We start from the raw sequence: 19,558 nt of genomic DNA on the forward strand, positions 1-19,558 counted from the left end.
ATACTTAACTTGCAGCACAGAGAAGCTTAAACCATCCGTATACTCGTCATGCCAGTGATGTATTTGGAAGATTTTTTACATAAAATCTGGCATAAGTTTCATTACTTATTTTATTATGTCATTATAAATATTTAACTGACATAGTCTCTAATTTTATATTGACTCTTGGAAATCTTTGAATTACCATATTCAAAAGTATATACATATATAATGTTATTACTAGAATTCAATTTCTTAGAATCAAAAGATGGATAGCATAACTAATTTAATAGAATAAGGTAACTTTTGTTAAACATCTAAACTATCAGGATAGAATATCTATGTGGATTACTTAAAAATTTTTCATGTGAAGTATACTAAAAGATATGTCAGTATACATCACATTTTTTAAAAGTCATAACACCACCTTAATTTTAAAAAGATCTTTTTCAAACAAAGATTTCATTTATAGAACAACCTCATTTATGTTTCTGTACAATTTACGTGGGCTCTTTGAGGATGTATTATGGCTATTAAAATCTCACGAAGGAAATCGATCTGCCAAAACTTCCAAGATTTTCTTTGATAACTAAATAAACAATGCTAAGTAATTCTTTGAATTATCTCTGTATACGTGTTCGCAATATCTTCTTGAGGAGTAGAAACCAGGCTTGCTTTGAAAGTGCTCCACGTTTGCCTGCTGCCAGAACTGAGCTACCCTGTAAGCACACCCACAGGCTTAAGAGAGGTGCCTGACTGACTAGAATGGTTGGTGAGGAATCAAAAATATGCTTTAATCCACTGTTCATTTTTATATCACAAAAGGTGCTACAGAATGATTGCCACTCGCAAAAGAAAAAGGCAAGCACAATTAAAAGCCAGGTTTCTAATCCCCTTTGCCCGGGTTGAGAACCAGAGCCAAAAGAAAGAGTGTTTTCACAGGTACATATGCCCTCCGGGGGAAGCACACCCCGACCACCTAGCTGGTGAGATGAAAAGATACCAGGAATCAGTTTGTATCATCGGCCAATAAATTGTGCCCGCACTGCTGTGGCTGACAAGAAACCACAGGGCTGGTGAGTAGCCAACAAAAGCTCTGTTTTGTGACAGTGGACAGACAAGCATTGTGGCCAATGGAATTCTGTCTTTTTAGCCTGTAGCTTCTTCTGTCTGAGCAGCCAAGAACATATATCATCAGTATGTGAGAAAATCTGACAGCGAGTGCCTGACACTTGTGTGGAGAGCTATTTCCAAATGATTGAAGGGCAGTCTGAGCTGCTAACCACTAATTAGCCTAATTGACACCAAACTGAAAGGGATGACTCAGCTGTTGCAGAAACACTGCCTAATGGTAGTGTTGTGTCTCAGCTGCTTGAATGAGAAATGATTATTAATTGTACCCTGTGGAAAGAGAAACTGCTGCATTATATTAATATGGGGGAAGTAGAGGTTTAAACTTCTTATTAATCCGACTGTAATCTTGCCCCACCCTGCTGGCACTTTTGTCATCAGGAATAGCCGACACTAGTTGAGCAAAGTGACTTAAACTCCACTATTGCTCCACTGAGGATTTTGCACGCAGGTTGGATGGCAAACAAACCAGTTTTCTGTGAGCACCAATACAGTCAAAGTCATGTAACATTGAAGACAAAAACCAAGAGGCTCAATAGTGGACACTGACTAAGTGTTTGCTACTGAAGAATCTAGGTTTTTGTGGTTAGTATTATTTTTGAACACAACAAAATGTTATTTCAAATTAATAAATAGAATTTTATCTGTCCTAGATATTGATTTTTTTTAATTGCTGGATATGACAGCTGGTCAGTAAGTATCTAGTGAAGAGAGGAGGGAAGGAAGGAATCTTGAAGGTACTACCATAGATTCATCTATGACCAAACACTTGAAAACTAGATTGACTTTAGCTGCGTTTGTCTTTTTTAAATTGAGAAACTAATTCCTGGAACCAATAGAAAGGGAGATTTTTGAAATACAGCCGTTATCTGGGAAGGCTGTAGTTTTCTCTATCCTGGTAAATTGTTAAGGATCCCTTTGCTTCTTAATAAAGATGAGATGTTTTTGTTTGCAGTTGTAGGTTTGGAAGGACCTCTACAGGCTATTTGGGGTTTTGGCAAACAATAATAGGAGCAACAGAGGAGCTGCTGCCTTCTCTAATATGTTTGAAACTTTTAATTCTGAAGGAAGTTACTGAGTTAAAATAAGGCACAGTGATAAAAACAAATTTAACCACAGCTTTGAAAATTTACTTGGGAAAGCTCATTAGGGTAACAGATTTTGATCCTACTATAGCAACAGCTATAACCACAGAGTTCATGAAGATTTGGTCTGGCAGTTGATAAACAGCATTATATTTTTTGGTCCTTAGTAATATGCAGAGTTGAATGAAATTATATCACAGGTAGTCGATATCCAGGGCGCCTGGGCGGCTCAGTTGATTAAACATCCGACTTTTGGTTTCCATGCAGGTCATGATCTCAGGGTGGTGAGATTGAGCCCCGTGTCAGGCTCCCAGCTCAGCACAGAGTCTGCTTGTCCTTCTCCTTCTTCTCCTGCCCCACTCTCTCTCTCTCTCTCCCTCTCTCATAAATAAAAAAATGAAATCTTTAAAATAAAAAATATGGTCAATTTCCAAGATGGCAGTGAGATGTGTTCTGAAGAGAACAGTTTTCAAAATAGATTGGGCATCAAAATGCATTTAGATTCCAGAATAATGATTTGATCTTACAATATCCATTCATTCATTCTTTATTCATTAATTCAGAAAAACTTCTTTAGCATGTATTTGTCATATTAATTTTTGAGCTAAAGGTAAGATTAGCTAATCAGATACCATTAACTTATAGGTGAAATCATGATATTTCCAAAGAAAGTGGTAGAAAATAATTATAATGCTGCTTACAAAATAAAAGAATACAACTTGGAATCCTTTTGTGAATTTTTAAAAAGATTTTATTTGAGAGAGAGAGAGCATAAGTTGGGGGAGAGGCAGGCTCCCCACTGAACAGGGAGCCTGATGTGGGACTCGATAGATCCTAGGCTCCAAGGATCGTGATCTGAGTTGAAGGTAGAAGCTTAACTGAATGAGCCACAAGGCGCCCCATTTTTGTGCACTGTTAATAAAGCAAACGGGATGATGAAATATCCCCCTCCTCAAAAATATCCTTATTGTCCACATCAGCTCAAGGAAGAGCAGATCTGTATTTATCAAAACACATGAAAATATGAAGCTGTTTATTGCCTGTCTTCCCACTTGAAGCAAGGTTCCCGATAGAGATTATTTCAGTGGTAACATGTGATTATAGTGTCAGTGAAGAGAAAAAAGGAAAGAGAAGTATTGGGAAGGTAGAAAGCTATTTTAAGAAAAAGTATTTGTAGGGTGCGATTCTGAGCCAGGTGCTTTCATTTATTACCATTTTTCAGATGCTCACCTGGCCTCCTGTAACATAGGCAGGTTATCTTCAGTAAATCTGGGCCAGGAAGTTTGGAGCAATTGTGACAATAGAGATGGCAATGATTTTGATTTTGGACAATTTTAAGAATATGGCATTTTCCCATAGCTGCAATTTAGCAACTTAATTCTTCCACTGCCAAATTCAGAAATGCTTCTGTAGTATTCCCTTCCATCAGTAGCCTTTGTAGGACATATATGTAGAATAACTGAGGATACATTATGGAGATGCAGCTATATTATGGCTCTTTTCTTCCAGGGCACTGTCCAAAAAAAGGTATCACAAAATTGAGAGAGGAGATAAATATTCATTTACTTATTCAGCAATGCTTGTCCATCCCCTCCCTGTGCCAGGCACTTGGATTTGCACTTCCCCTGTGGAACCATTCGTGGTGACCCTAGACATAAGAAGGTATGAAAGAGCTTTCATAGGAGGTTCTGAAATCTGCACAACCTTGCATGTTAAAATGTAACTTAGGGAAGAGTTACAGTTATTCACCTTCTTTTTTACTTTATTTTGGATGCTAGGGAAGAGTTACAGTTATTCACCTTCTTTTTTACTTTATTTTGGATGCTAGGAAATAGAAGCGGTTACTTCTCTGGACCTAAAGAATAACCATGGAAGTTGTCTTTTCCTTTCCTTTTTATTTTATTTTTTCAGACCGTGGCATTGTTAAGATGCGCAAAGTGGAGAGGGAAGATTTGAGTCTTCACTCTCATGGGTTCAAGAGAAGAGCTTTAATACCAAAAGCTTAGTGGAGAATTAGACTCCATTTTTCAGAGAAGGAATAGATATGATGGGGAAAAAGAGAGGAAGAGTGATGACTGGGGTGCCTTGAACTTTCCTTCGTGAGCATGGTCATTTGGAATGAAAAGTTGGGATGTCACTGAATTTCAAAGTTATATTTCCAAGATTGCTATGAAGTTGTGTGGCATGTTAGAGGAGGATCCCAGGAGCTGGTTTTGCGTAGGTCTTCCTGACTCTGAAGTGAGGGACTTCTTCAGTTATCTGGAAATCGGCCGTGGTAGGAGCATTTACTCCATGGAAACTGTCAAATGCTACAAATCAGGGCTGGGTTTCTACCCATTCCAGGAAGCTGGTCGTTAACCATTTACCAGCACACTACTGGCTGTAAGGCATTTAGGATCTCAGTGAATCATACAACCACACACAACCACACGATGATGACGAGTTCCAGCAATTAGCACTTAGCGACCAATACAGTATAAATCCAATCTAAATCACTCAAAGACACTGGGAAACCCAGCTACTGCAGTTGCCTCATCGATGATACATAACAAATAATAGGACAATTGTTAATATGTGCCACACTCAGGATTTGGGTATAAATAGAGACAAAACCACAAATAGTTTAGGACTTGTAACATTAGACAAAACACTGTTGTTCACAAAGCATCAATATTTGAGGAACTTGTTTCACATTAGAGTGTTCTAAGATCTTAAAGGAGAGACATTTTTAAAACAAGAAATAAAAGAAAGAAATCAGGAAAATATATTCCAGAATTAATAATGTGCTTATGTGACACACTGCAAATAGGGGTATTTCTGGCATTGTTTCTGAAAATTTACAATATTAGTTTATTTGAGTTTTTAATGGATAGGGTTACTTAGATACTTGATCTTCCTTGATTCTCTTAATATTTTCTGATTTAGTGGTTTCCATGGTTTTTACTATGATTGCTTTTACTGGGCAAGGTATTCTAATCTCATTTCCACAAAAATTATCTAGAAGAATGTAGAATTGTACACTTGTATACAGTTTTATAGATTGCATTGGAGCTAACAAAAATAGTTTTATTATTTTATTTTTTATTTTTATTTTTTTTAAAGATTTTATTTATTTATTTGACAGACAGAGATCACAAGTAGGCAGAGAGGCAGGCAGAGAGAGGAGGAAGCAGGCTCCCCGTTGAGCAGAGAGACGGATGCGGGGCTTGATCCCTAGACCCTGAGATCATGACCTGAGCCGAAGGCAGAGGCTTTAACCCACTGAGCCACCCAAGCACCCGCAAAATGGTTTTATTTTAAACCAAAATATATTTAGTCTCTCTGGTGTTGTGGCTTTCTTATAATTTCTTGAGTTAGTTTAAAAATACTTGAAAGGTTGTATATGTGTTTAATTACATATGCATTATCTAATTGCATATATATTGTATAAGCACAAAAAATAAAAAGGATGTATGTCAACATTTGGGGAATGGGGTGGGGGTAGAGTGGGACCATTGTTTTTCAATGCATGCATTTGCATTTGAATTCTTTACAATAAATATGTATTAAGTACTTTCAAGTTTGATTTTTGCAATGTTCTCCTCAGCCCCCTAAGTGTAGAAAAAAAAAATGCAATGGAAGGAATAAAGAGAGTACGTTATGTAAATAATTTCATGTATTTTGCCCATCTGTCAGAAGAAATATACATGAGCATTTTTTATGCTTTCAAACATCTAAACATCTATTTTCAGTTGCTGTTTCTATTTTTATACCAATACAAATAATGGTCATGTCTATGTCCTGAATGAGATTTTGGGAAAGGTTTTTGTTTTGCTCTACTGATGTTTTGATGTTCATATGGAAATTCTTGTTAGTCTGGTTTTGAACTGAAATTTATTTTGTTCAAGATTTCTTGCCCTGAAATCTTAATGGCATAAGCTAGTATGCCTAATTGGAATAGTTTACACACTTACAAGTTTGTTCATTGTATGGTTTGTAAAGCAGGAAAAATAAGAGCTGAAATAGTTTTTTATTATAATTCCAGCGGATTATTCTATTTTTTATGTTGACACAACTTGAATTGTGGTGGTAATATTTTTCCATTATGACAAAAAAATTCAAGTAATTCAAGTGACAGTTGAACAAAACAACGGGGACACATTCAATAAAGGAGAGCTCCAAAACTTACTATACTTTATGCACCTTTTAGCTAGATGAAAGTAACATTTTAAAGTCTCAGGCAATCAGAAAAACAGTTTGAGGTGTGCCGTTACCACATCTTCTCAGCTTTTTTCAGTCAAGAGCTAGTTCAGACCTCTTTGTGGTATGTTTGGCAATACACTTAAAAGATTACTACTTAAGCTACTCATAATCTGGCTTCAAGCAATCGTCTGTCTGTCCATCCAGCTGCCCATTCTTTCGTCAGTTTTCAAAAACCCCCAAATGAACAGCCTGAAACACAGCAACAACAGAAAGGCAAGAAACCATAATCCTGCTCTGAGTTCCCCCCTCAGCTTTTAGACAGCTGTGATATTACTAGAAGGCTAATGTCCTCTGGACTCATTTTTAAGATTTTTTTGGGGAGTGGAGTGGGATGGGGGTAGGGGAGAGAAGGTGGTGGGAAATGGAATAATTTTGAAATTTTCGTGACCTCTTTGTGTTTTAATCTGTCCCATTCAGTGTTTTAATTTAGATTAGGAAAGAACAAATCTCTTTAGAGTTTTGAAGTTTGGTTTTTGAGGGATTAACTTGATGGAACATTGCTCTCATGAGTCCAGCTAAAGACAAAACTAATTTGGATTGTTCTAAGGACAGAGGCAATTTACAAAGTAATCTTGTTGCCTTTGACTTCCTCACTGCCAAGATCCTTATCTTATTTATCTCATATTTCTGAGGACTCAGATATATAGAATCTAGTTAACATTTACTTAAAAATAATTTGATTTTAAAAAGAAGTATAACATTTTAAAAACTAGAAAATACGAATAAGTAATAGATTGTTCAACTCTATCATTTTTTAATTTTGTGATTTTTATAGGCAGTAATAAAAATATTTTTCACTTTTCCTGTTAATATTAATGTTAACAATTACTGAGTACATCAACATCCTGGAATTCTCTCAAGCATGATAAAATATTCTTATATTGATATTTAATACAATTTTCTTACTTAGGATTTTATGGCATTTTCATTTCATTTCTCTGAAATAACTGGCTATATGCTATAGATCCTGTATTTACAATATAAAATGCAAATATATATCTCATGTTTGTGATTATTAGTGGCCCTAAATGCTATATTTTAACTATAAATGTTAAGCATATGAGACTGGTTCATTCTATCAAAGACAGAATAGATATTCAGTTTTATTTAATAACTTGATTGATTGATTGAAACTTCATTTCCAATGATCTTTGTGATGTTGAAAAAGTCAGGTTTCTTCTTTGTCAAATGAAGCCAGGTCTCTAGCATTCCTAAGATTCTTTCATATTCTTAGATTCTCTGTGATCAGCGCCAAATTAAATATTCAAGTTAGTCTAAACAAGTTTCCTGAAAAGTATACAAATGGAGTGTTCTCCTAGCTAAACAGGAGGTACTTAAGGTTTCTGGAACATGGCCAAAACAGTGAAGACCATGGAATAGACACTGTACCATAAAAAAGATTGTGCAGTATAGTTTTTTTTTGCATTTGGTTACTGAGCCATTTTCTCTTGGTAGGTGTTTCCTCCCAAAGTGGCTTTTTTTTTTTTTTTTCCCTTCCTACTCTTCTCTGGCTTATAGAAATTGTTTATTTCGTAGCTCCTCTCAGGCTTGTGATCTCCCACATACCTGGCCATTCCCTGGGCTCTTTCACTGTGGACCTATTCTCTGTCAGGAAACTGTGGATGTGGTAAGTCCAGGTTTTGTAGGGCTGGAAGTTTATACAACCTAGGGGGACTTCTTTTGCAAAAATAATACAAATTAAGTACAAAGGGAAACATTTATTTAAAATGAGCAAAAGTCTAACAAATTTTAAGATTTCAAAAGGTGACAAATATGGCAAACACTACAAAAGCTAGAAAAATAACAATTATTTTAATTGATTGTCACACGAGAATTTCTTTTCCCTCCACATTCAGCAACGTATATTTTGATTGCTTCTTCATATGTTACAGCAATACTGTAGTATAAATTTCTATACAGAAAAAGGAAAGGTAATTTTTCCCTTTTTTTGGTACAATGGATCAAATCTTTTATTACTGACAGTTCAGAAAAGTTTCTACTTCACTTCTTCTTATTGGTAATCTTATGTAAATGTTCAAGATTCTTGTTACATTTGAGAAATCTTCTATCAAATTTCTTTCATGAGTAAGCAGTAAGTTTTCAGATGTGTGAAATTTTCTTGTGCAGTGATCAATCTTAAATTTTTTGTATGGATGACATTCTTTACCCATATTGTTAAGGACCCTTCCGAGGGCATTGGAAGAATCTCATATTGTTAAGGGGCCCAAATTTTAAAAATCATTTGTGCACGGTAACTCTGTGTCTGGTGATACTGTTGGCAAAGAAAAGACTCTGGAGTTAGATCCATGCTCAAACTTCACCTTCATTACATTTTAGCTATGTGACTTTAGATAATTCATTTAAGTTCTTTGGACTACATCTTGCTCAATTCTACAATGGGAGTATTAACAGTATCAACCTCAGTAAGTTGTTTTGAGCATTAAAAGTAATAGTGCCTGGATTTGAATTTCCCTGATGGCTAGTGATGACTACCTTTTTTTCCATGTGTCTGTTAGCCATTCATGTATCTTTTTTTGAGAAGTGTCTGTTCAGGTCTTCTGCCCATTTTTTGACTTATTTGTTTTTTTGGGTTTTGGGTTTGAGAAATTCATGATGTAGTGAAAAGAAGGGCCATATGCACCCCAATGTTCATAGAAGCAGTGTCCACAACAGCCAAACTGTGGAAAGAGCAGAGAAGCCCTTCAACAGACAAATGGATTAAGAAGATGTGGTCCATATGTACAATGGAATATTACTCAGCCATCAGAAAGGATGAACACCCAACTTTTGCATCAACATGGATGGGACTGGAGGACATTATGCTAAGTGAAATAAGTCAAACTGAGAAAGTCAATTATCATATGGTTCAACTTATTTGTGGAACATAAGGAATAACATGAAGGATATTGGGAGAAGGAAGGGAACAATAAAGGGGGGAAATCGGAGGGGGAGACAAACCTTGAGAGACTATGGACTCCGAGAAACAAACTGAGGGTTTTAGAGTGGTAGGGGTGGGGGGGATGGGTTAGCCTAGTGATGGGTATTAAGGAGGGCATGGATTGCATGGAGCACTGGGTGTTATACACAAACAATGAATCATGGAACACGACATCAAAAACTAATGATGCACTGTATGGTGACATAATATAATAAAAAATAAATAAAAATGAGGGCCTTTCCCATCACCTTTCAGGTTTTCACTGTGAGAACATTAGGGTAAGCCTGTTGCATCAACATTATACCTACTTTATTCAATTTTACCTTATTATATATTTATATTTAGTTCGCATTCATGTATACACCTGTGCAAATTGCCTTGATTTTTTAAAAATTAAATTTCTGTGTTTGAATTTAAAAAAATTTAATAGTGCTTCTTGAAACTGTTGGTTCCTCCCTTCACTTGCCCCTTCACAGTATTTTCTCATCTGAATTTTAATGAGACTTTTCTGAAACCAGGTCTTCATGCCAAAATGGAACGAGATTTTTTTAAATCACCATATTTAGCTATTTGTGAAAAATAGCTAAACATGGTGATTAATGGGGGCATTTGTGAAGATGAAATACAAATGCTTTGAGTACATAATATGTGCCAACTACTATTTCAGCTCAAATATCTTGGGCTTCATTGTCTAGTTAACCATATCTACACACACACAGAAAATCACAGAAAATCACTCTCTCACATGACTGTCTCATCCTCTTATTACCACCAGGGTCTAACAGTACTTAAACATATTTATTAATAAATAAATAAATGAATGAGTGGTCTCCTATAGCCCTACAACAGCTCGGACAGAGAGGCTGACCTTACTTTTACAGGTAAGGCCTCTGATAGGTAAACCCACCTGTCTATGGAAGCACAGCTTATAAGTCTCCAGCAAATGCAGGTCTTTCTAAATTCCTCCTCTTTCTATTATACTTGCATCCGCTACAGATTTTGATGCTTTTCAAGTCCCTCCTTATAGGTAGATACTTAATCCATATACTCTGGATTGAAATATGTTTTAATCTCTAAGTATCTCTGTTTGATACATTCCATTCATTACCTGTCAATGATAACACAAGAAGGCAATCATGCATGTGTATTGTAAAGATGTAGTGAGGTCTTTTTAAAAAAAATCGTCTCTACAATTTTTGTTACTAAACAGTTTTACTCAACTACCTTTCTACATGTATTATTGTAAGTTTATTTAACTGAGAATATTAATTTATGACTTACCTATAATAATCGAAGAATGGGCATTTTTGTTAAGTGACTGTCTTATTAATGTGAAAGTTACAATTATACCATTCATGAATTGCTACTTTTCATAAAAGTATAATGCATGTTGCAATTATAGTGAATGTAAATTTGCTTTGATAATTTACGGCACCTCTTCAGTTCTCTTGAGTACCAGAGAATACTCATGATGAACATCAAATACTACTGTTCTTCACACATAGAAGGTATAGGAGGTAAAGCTGACAGAAACCAAAATTGAGTTCATGAACTAATCTGGATTTTTTAAAAAGTCATTCATGTTAACTTCTTTATTTTTCAGTTATTTCCTTGTCCATCAAATAGAGAGAATGATGTAATTGTATTTTTATATGTTCCTTTGAATTTTGGAAAAATTTGAATCACATTATTATTTTATAATTAATATTGGTATCTCAGTCACGTGTTAGAGGAAGACATTAAGAAATCCATATACATGGAGTGTATGAGTGTCTCCACCTCTTCGTTCTCATCTGTTACACTGGCCACCAGAAACATTCCAAACATCTTGGAGGGTTTCACCTCTTTCCCCAGACTCTAACATTGGGGTGCCTCTGATGGCCTTCCCTTTTTTATATATAGTAACTCCCAAGGTAATCTATTACAATTCCAATTTTGCTGACAATGCCCAATCTTATATCTTTATCAATGCCCTTTACTCTAAACTGGAAACTTGATATTCAGTGGCATACATTACAAATCAATGTCAAAGTTTCTTAAGTATTTCAGATTTAAACTGAACTCCTGATTTCTCACCTCCACTTCCCTACATCTAATTCCTCTAGTGATTTTGCCTGTTTCTATTAATGACAGATCTCTTTTTTCAATTACTTAGGCCTCAAATCATCTTCTAGTTTTTGTTTGTTTGTTTGTTTGTTTGTTTTTATTTTCTTTCATAGCCTAAATCCAGTCTAGTACATATCTTGTTCCATCACTTCTGACCACTGCCATCATTACCATACTGGTTCATGTGCCTGCCATCTTGTACTGAGATTACTGCAATAGCCTCTCCTTTTAAACTATAAATCAGTCATGCCACTGCTCATAACCCTCCTGTGGGTCTCCAGCACTTCTCTCCATTCCTTACTGTTCTAGCAATGTTGGCTCCTTGGAGTTCCTTCCTTCTGCCAAGCACAATCCCTATGGACCTTTGCTTACTGTTTCCTCTGTTTTGAACTGTCCTTTCTTGCTAATGATGTAATGTTCTTCCTATCTTCCCTCATGCCTCTGTTCCAATGTCACTTAACAAGAAAGTGTTCCTTAAGTACCTTATATGGGATGGGAAATTTTCCCTGCTCCTCCCTCTGAAATTTTCTATTCCCCTTCCCTGCTTTAGTGTTCTCCATTTTACTCATCAGTATCTAACATATAGGATGTTTCAATTATTTATCTGTTTATCATGTGGCTCCCCCAAAGTAGAATATAAACAGCATAAGGACATAGACTTTACCTGTTTCTTTAGTTAATAAACTCTGTTTTAAATAGTACCAGCTATAGAGTTGGCACTCAATAAACATTTGTTTGAATAACGATGTCTCACTGAATGAATGAATAGTAAATGGCTTTAAACTGTGTACCCATACTGCCATTTACATGAGTTATATATATATATATGATTCATACAGAGTTCCAAAGTTAAAATTAAAATTAAAAATTAAAATGCAATTTTATAACATGAGAAATATAAATGCTATAAACTTATAAAAAGCATAATTTGAAAGTTTAATTATTTAAAATTGTTTTATTACCATGTTTAAAGAGCCTAAATAACTCTCCATACATATTTCTTCCTGGAAGTTTATTTAAATTAAAATTGTAATTTCCCACTGACCTATAATGAATGGGGATTAGATATTTTTGTTAATTGAATATCTTGTTAACATAGAAATTATAATCAATTAGTTCACAGATTACCACTTTTCTTAAAAGTATAACATGCATCACAATTACATCAATGTAAATTTACTTTGATAATTTAGAAAGCAACTTGGGCACTTTTATTCCTCACAATATTCATCGTTAACATCTAATATTACTGTATTCAGATACAATAACAGATTGCTGAAGTAAAAGATCACATAAACAATAATAAAAAGTAGATTTTTAATTTTAACTTTTCTCATGCCATATATTCTGGTAGAGAAAGTCTTTTTCCTTGTCCAGTAACCTGATCTTTCTCCCTTAGACTCTAGTGAGATCACATCAGAACTGTTGTACATGTTTTAACACCTCATTCTTTGAATGATATTAAGGCTAGGATTACAAATAGAGTCCGTGTAATGTGTGTGTCTGTGTTTACAAAGTTTGAAAATTGGCTACAACAGTATAAAGTACAAGACAGTGGTTATGTTAAATCTTAATAAGAACATAACAACGTGTAATGAGTTTAAATAACATTTTGAACAGGTTTTTTTTTTTTTTTTGTATGTGTAGTGTTATACTTCTGAGCTTATTAAAGCTTAAAACTTCACAAAGACTTTTGGAATACCCCGTGTACCTGAGTCTTTACTGTGTGTGGTACTTAAGTTAATTAACAAAATTAACTGGAATTTATTAAAAACACAAATTTCTGGGATCCCTATGCCACTCTCCTCATTTCCATCAGAAATTCTGAGTCTGTCAGTATGAACGGTACCTGCAGCCTATTTCAATGTCTATGTATCTGTCTGTCTGTCTATTTATCTATCTTATCTAGGTGATTTTACTGATCAATTGGATATGATCACACCTGATCTAGGGTAGCATTTCTTGAAGTATGTATCAAAGAACACTAATCTCCCACAGTTCTTGATAATGAGCAGTGCCCACAGTTTGACGAGATTAGGAAATGCTGGGCTCTATACATCTGGAATAGTATAGGCTTCACCAAGTCCTGTGGTTTATGAAACATGAAACTTTGTTTAACCCATAGTTTATCAAACTACTTAATCATGAAATCCCAATTTCCGCCACAGCAGCTGTTAACACCCCTTAAAATGTAGGAGCTGGCATGCTGCTTTCAAACTTTCTGTCTTTGTTAGACAACTGAAATTCATCAGGCTGTTCTTAAATAAAAGGATAGGTTATTCTTTATAGAGGACAGAAATTTTGAAACATTTCCATTTCTTCCCCAAACCCAAACTCATCTCTGTACTCTCTAAGGTTAAGTTTAATTAATATTATTTTTCTTGAAGATTTCCAGAGATCTGTTTTCTACTTTTTAAAAGAAACAGGTAAGAGTAAGTCTTCTTAGTTTTCAAAATATATTTCTAATGATAGATCCAGAGAATTGGCATGTTGTTAAGATATTGGGGGTGCTATCCTTTGCGAGGACTAACATAAATGTATTATATGTACTACATGCTCTAGGCTAGCCATACTCCTTGTAAGTTTGTCACATATGGGGTCTAGTTTAAAAGTAGATTAATTCAGCTATCACCACGGCTTTTCTTCCTGTCTGTTGGTCATCGCAAGTATAGCAAGAAGAATCCTAGGAGTAGTAATGTTCCAGACTCTTCCATTCTCTGTTTTCATACATCAGAGAAAGCTTGTTTCTCTCCCTACAACAGGTATTTCTAGTTTATCTGTGTTCTAGAAGACTATTACTCTCACAGAAGAGTACAGAGACCAAAATGAAGCAGTAGTTAATTATTTTGGTACTTTCCTAATAAGGACACTTTGTCTCTCTTTTTTTTGATTATCTTTTTTTTAATCTTAAATTATCTACTAGCGTTGTTCCTATAAATCCTCTCTCTCTCTTTGTTGATTGGTTTATATTTTTAATTCCCATTTACATACCTGTTTCTTTTGAGCAATCATTTTAGTATATTTAGCATCTATCCTTTTGAACATATGGATTCATTTAAATGTATATTGTTAACATTTACATCTTTTTTTAAACAATTTTTTATTTATCTGAGAGAGAGAGAGAGAGAACATGAACAGAGGAGAGAGGCAGAGGGAAAGGGAGAGGGAGAAGCCGACTCTCCACTGAGCAGGGAGCCAGACATGAGGCTCCATCCCAGGACTCTGAGATCATGACCTGAGCTGAAAGCAGACACTTAACCGACAAGGCCACCCAGGCATCCCAATGTGTACATTTTTTTTTTAAAAGAATTCACATACATGGTATTGTGCTATTGCTATCATTTTTCTTTGCACATCCCCTGCCCCACCTGGCCCTGTCCTCCCACCCCCACCAAGACTCTATCTGGTGTGTTCCTTTTAACTATTGCCTAATACTCTGTAATGTTCACCATACTGTATCTATCCAACACTTACCCAAGGAAGGATATGCCAGTAGCCTTCACTTCTTATCACCACCAGCAACACTCTAATGAACATTGTCATATTTTTCCATTTATATAGCTGCTGAAATTTCGGTGGGCTTCATACCCAGGTAAATCCTTAATTCCACCAAATACTGCCAGCGCCCTGTTCCTCAGGGTGGCCGACAGTTTCTATGAACAGTGTCCACTCTTCGGATATCATCACATTCTCATCAACGTGTGGCTTTCTATTGCTTTATAATTTTTGCTAGTCTTTAGGGTGTAGACTGAAATTTCTCTGTGGTTTTAATTTGTATATCTCTGATTAATAGCGAGATTGAGCCTCTTCATTTCCTTGTTAACTTTTGGGGTTTTCTCGTTTCTAAATTGCCTATGATAGCTCTTTATTCTTTTTATATAGGGTGAAGTTGATTAAATTTGAAGACAGCTGTAGCAAAATTAATTCATTTATGTTTTTTAATTTTTAATGTTATCATTACATTTCAATTTATTTTTTATTTTTATTTTATTTCATTTTATTTCAGTTTATTTTTTTATTGAACAAGCAAATGCTTTTTTAACCTTAAGTTTTAAGATACATTTTTTTGTTGTCTACTTCATATAGAAATGATAGTAATTTAGGTCTTTCCTTTCTCCCTAATCTGTAACGAAACATCTATGGTATAAAAATTCACTGCAGACACAATATAAGTGAAAATATCAAGAGAAATAAATTGTAGAGATCTTGCTTTCTCTTCTGCCAGCCAATGGTACTAGCATGTTTGCTCTAAAAGGAAAATAATGTGATATGAAACCAAGACAAGCCTTGCTTGCTGCTGCAGAATCCAGAGTGAGCATTCTATGCACTTGTTGAAAAAGAGACCCTATGAAAACCATTTCTTCAGAGGTGAATGTTGATATATTTCTTCAAGGCAGCTGAGAGACATGTGCAAATGGGCTCTAAGGATATCTCCTCCACATTCCCTAAGTCATTGTAAATTTTTTTTCCCCCCTAAGGAAGGCTAATAGGAATAGGATCCAAAGATGTAGTAGGAAAAAAAAAAAAAAAGGAATCAGGAAGCTAGTGCATTGTGATTACACCTCTGTTTTCCTGATGTGGCAGTGCCAAAGACAGGCATGTTTGGATGAGATTCTTAAAGATTGAATCTTTCACTTCACACATATTATTAAATTTTTATAAAGAAACTGTTTCACACAGTTTCTGTGGTGAGGCCCCACATCTAACACAACTATGAATAATCTTTAGCATTCGTGTAAGTTTCTGTGAAGATTTCTGGGGCTCATTGGTATCAACACAGATTGTTTTGTTGCTTGTTTGCTCTTACTTGTATAAAAGATTAAGGATATGCCTTCTGTAATTCAAAGTCTCTATATATAATTGCTGGGGGAAATTGAGATGCAAAAAGATGAAGCATTTTGGCAAGATTACAGCTGTTAATTATAAACATATCACAGAGAAAATGTCATATCTCCTGAACTCCATCTCCTGCTCTGTTAACTAGAGGCTGATTTCTCAGAACAAAGAGTCAGTGTCAACTTGGCATATTAAAAGTACTGAACCTAAAACAACAACAAGATGGAAGGTTATGAAGGTGATAATTTCATATCTGTCCCATCTTCTTTGACTTTTTTAAGCTTCTTTGATTTCTCAAAAACCCTCAGTATCTCATAGAAGAACTTTACCTTACACTCACAGTTCAGTCTTTGTTCTGAAATTTCTCCTTAGCCAATTTTTAAAGTCTAATTCCTTCCCGATGCTCCTGACCACCAACTAGGTTGTGTTTTCTGCCTAAAGCTTTTCTTTGTATTCAATTCTCAATATTTTCTTTGTGCTCTTGTTCTTTACCCCACTGTTCCATCAGTCACCTCAGATATTTAATCTTAAATTTGACTCAGGAGCTTTTTACACTGGAACCACCATAAAAGAAGATGCTTTCATCAGTCTTGTCCTAGATATTAAGAAGGAATCAGATCATTTTAAAACGTTAAGGGTTTTTTTTTTTTTAAGATTTTATTTATTTATTTGACAAAGAGAGAAATCACAAGTAGGCAAGAGGCAGGCAGAGAGAGGGGGAAGCAGGCTTCCCACTGAGCAGAGAGCCCAGTGTGGGGCTCGATTCCAGGACCCTGCGATCGACCCTGAGATCTTTACCTTAGCTGAAGGCAGAGGCTTAACCCACTGAGCCACCCAGGCACCCCCCTTTAAAAGGTTGGAAAAAGAGTTTAACAGACACTTCAAAAAAGGAGAAGATATATGAATGACCAATGAACACATGAAAAGATGCTCAACATGAATAATCAACAGGAAAATACAAAAATAAAACCACAAAGAGATAGCACTCTACACCTATTAGAATGTCTAAATAAAAAGACCAACAGTACAAAGTGTTAGCAAAGATGAAAAGCACACAGAACTCTCATACATTGCTGGTGAATAACATGATATAATCACTTGGAAATCAATTTGACAATCTCATGTAAAGTTAAATATATAGTTACTGTGGGATCCACAATTCCATTCCTAGTTAATGTTCATATCTTGACTGTGGTGGTGGCTACATGGCTGTTCTTGTTTGCCAAAATGCATCAAAATGTACACTTAAAATGGAAACCTTTTATTTTATATAAATCATACCTCAATAAAGTTGATTAAAAATTAAATAAAACTCAGGGGTAAAAGGGAAACACCCCAAAGTAAAACCTTAACTAAGAAGTTGTAGGAATTTGGGGAAATTTACAAAAAATGTTATATGGACCATAAACTAGGCAGTATTGTAGTCAAAGTATGTTGTTTTTGAAAAGTGGAATCAATATCATTCTTTATATGCCTATTTTGTGTTAGGAATTATTCAAGTACTGTGTGACTGCTGTCATGTTTAATGATAAAAATTTCCCAGTGAAGTGGTTATTATTAGCCTCATTTAAAAGACAGTATATTTCAGGAGGAATAGATATTTTGAGAAGAATTTGTTTAGACATAGGTTATAAATGGAGCACAGAAGCCTGATATTATATGTCCATACAATAACTAATACATTCTTCAATTCTCCTTGTAAATAGAAAAATGACAGATGAAACAACTTGAACAAATCATTTACATGCTTCAGTAATATCATTCACATCAGATTATAAGAATAGTGGTATTGCAAAATATTTTAAATGTTTTTATTATTATAATTTGACTAATATTTTTTATAGATAGGGATTTAGCACAGTCTTCATATTCTCTAATGTTTTCAAGAATCATTTTTTAAAAATTATTTTATTATTATGGTGAAAACTTAATTATGAGTTTTACCTCTTAACAAATCTTTAAGTGTGTAATACATTATTGTTGACTACTAGTACAATGTTGTATAACAGATCTGTATTTAGCTTGCTTAACTGAAATTATATGCCTGTTGATTAGTAACTCTCCATTTTTTGCTTCTTCAGCCCTGGCAACCACCATTCCATTCTTTGATTCAATGAATTTGACTATTGTAAATACATTACGTAAGTGGAATTGGTAGCTGGTTTTATTAGCTTTTTTACTAGCACAATGTCTTTAAGTTTCATCCAAATTGTTGCATATTACAGAATTACCTATTTTTAAAAGATGTAATAGCAGTCTAGTGTATATAGGTACTACATTTTCTTTATCCATTTATTTTCTGATAGACATTTAGGTTGTTTCCACATCTTGGCGATTGTGAATAGTGCTATAATGAACACGGGAATGTTAGTATCTCTTTGACATCCTGATTTCAATTTGTTTGGGTAAGTACCCAGAACTGGAATTATTGGATCATATGTTTTTGCATTTTTGGTGTTGTGTCCATGAAATCATTGCTAAGACCAATGTCATGAAGCTTTTCTTTTATGTTTTCTGCTAGTCTTATATTGAAGTGTTCAAGTCTTATATTGAAGTCTTTAATCCGTTTTGAGTTTTGTAAATGTGTGTGGGTATTTGGTGTTAGTTAAGGGTCCAGTTTCATTCTTTTGCATATGGATATCCAGTTTCCCAACACCATTTGTTGAAAAGACTGTTCTGTCCGCCTTGCTGGTTCTTGGTAGTCTTATCCAAGTTCAGTCAATGGTATATGCATGATTTTATTTCTGGGCTTTCTGTCCTTTGGTCTTTTTGCCAGTACTACACTGTTTTGATTACTGTGGCTGTATAACATATGTTGAAACCAGAAAGTGTGATGCCTTGGGAATGCAAGCTGGTGCAACCACTCTGGAAAACAGCATGGAGGTTCTTCAAAATGTTGAAAATAGAACTACCTATGACCCAGCAATTGCACTACTGGGTATTTACCCTAAAGATACAAACGTAGTGATTCAAAGGGGCACGTGCACCTGAATGTTTATAGCAGCAAAGTCTACAATAGCCAAACTATGGAAAGAACCTAGATGTCCATCAACAGATGAATGGATAAAGATGTGGCATATATACACAATGGAATACTATGCAGCCATCAAAAGAAATGAAATCTTGCCATTTGCGAGGATGTGGATGGAACTAGAGGTTATCATGCTTAGCGAAATAAGTCAATCGGAGAAAGACAACTATCATATGATCTCCCTGATATGAGGAAGTGGAGATGCAACGG

General features: G+C 35.1%; 1 pseudogene; it reads left to right on the forward strand.

Annotated features, from left to right (window-relative positions):
- The first annotated feature begins 814 nt into the window (after positions 1 to 814).
- LOC116867270 overlaps positions 815 to 19,558 on the forward strand; it is a 31,049-nt pseudogene continuing 12,305 nt past the window's right edge.

Source organism: Lontra canadensis, unplaced genomic scaffold, assembly GCF_010015895.1.
Source record: "Lontra canadensis isolate GAN:19392208 unplaced genomic scaffold, GSC_riverotter_1.0 scaffold1, whole genome shotgun sequence".
Classification (NCBI taxonomy): Eukaryota; Metazoa; Chordata; class Mammalia; order Carnivora; family Mustelidae; genus Lontra; species Lontra canadensis.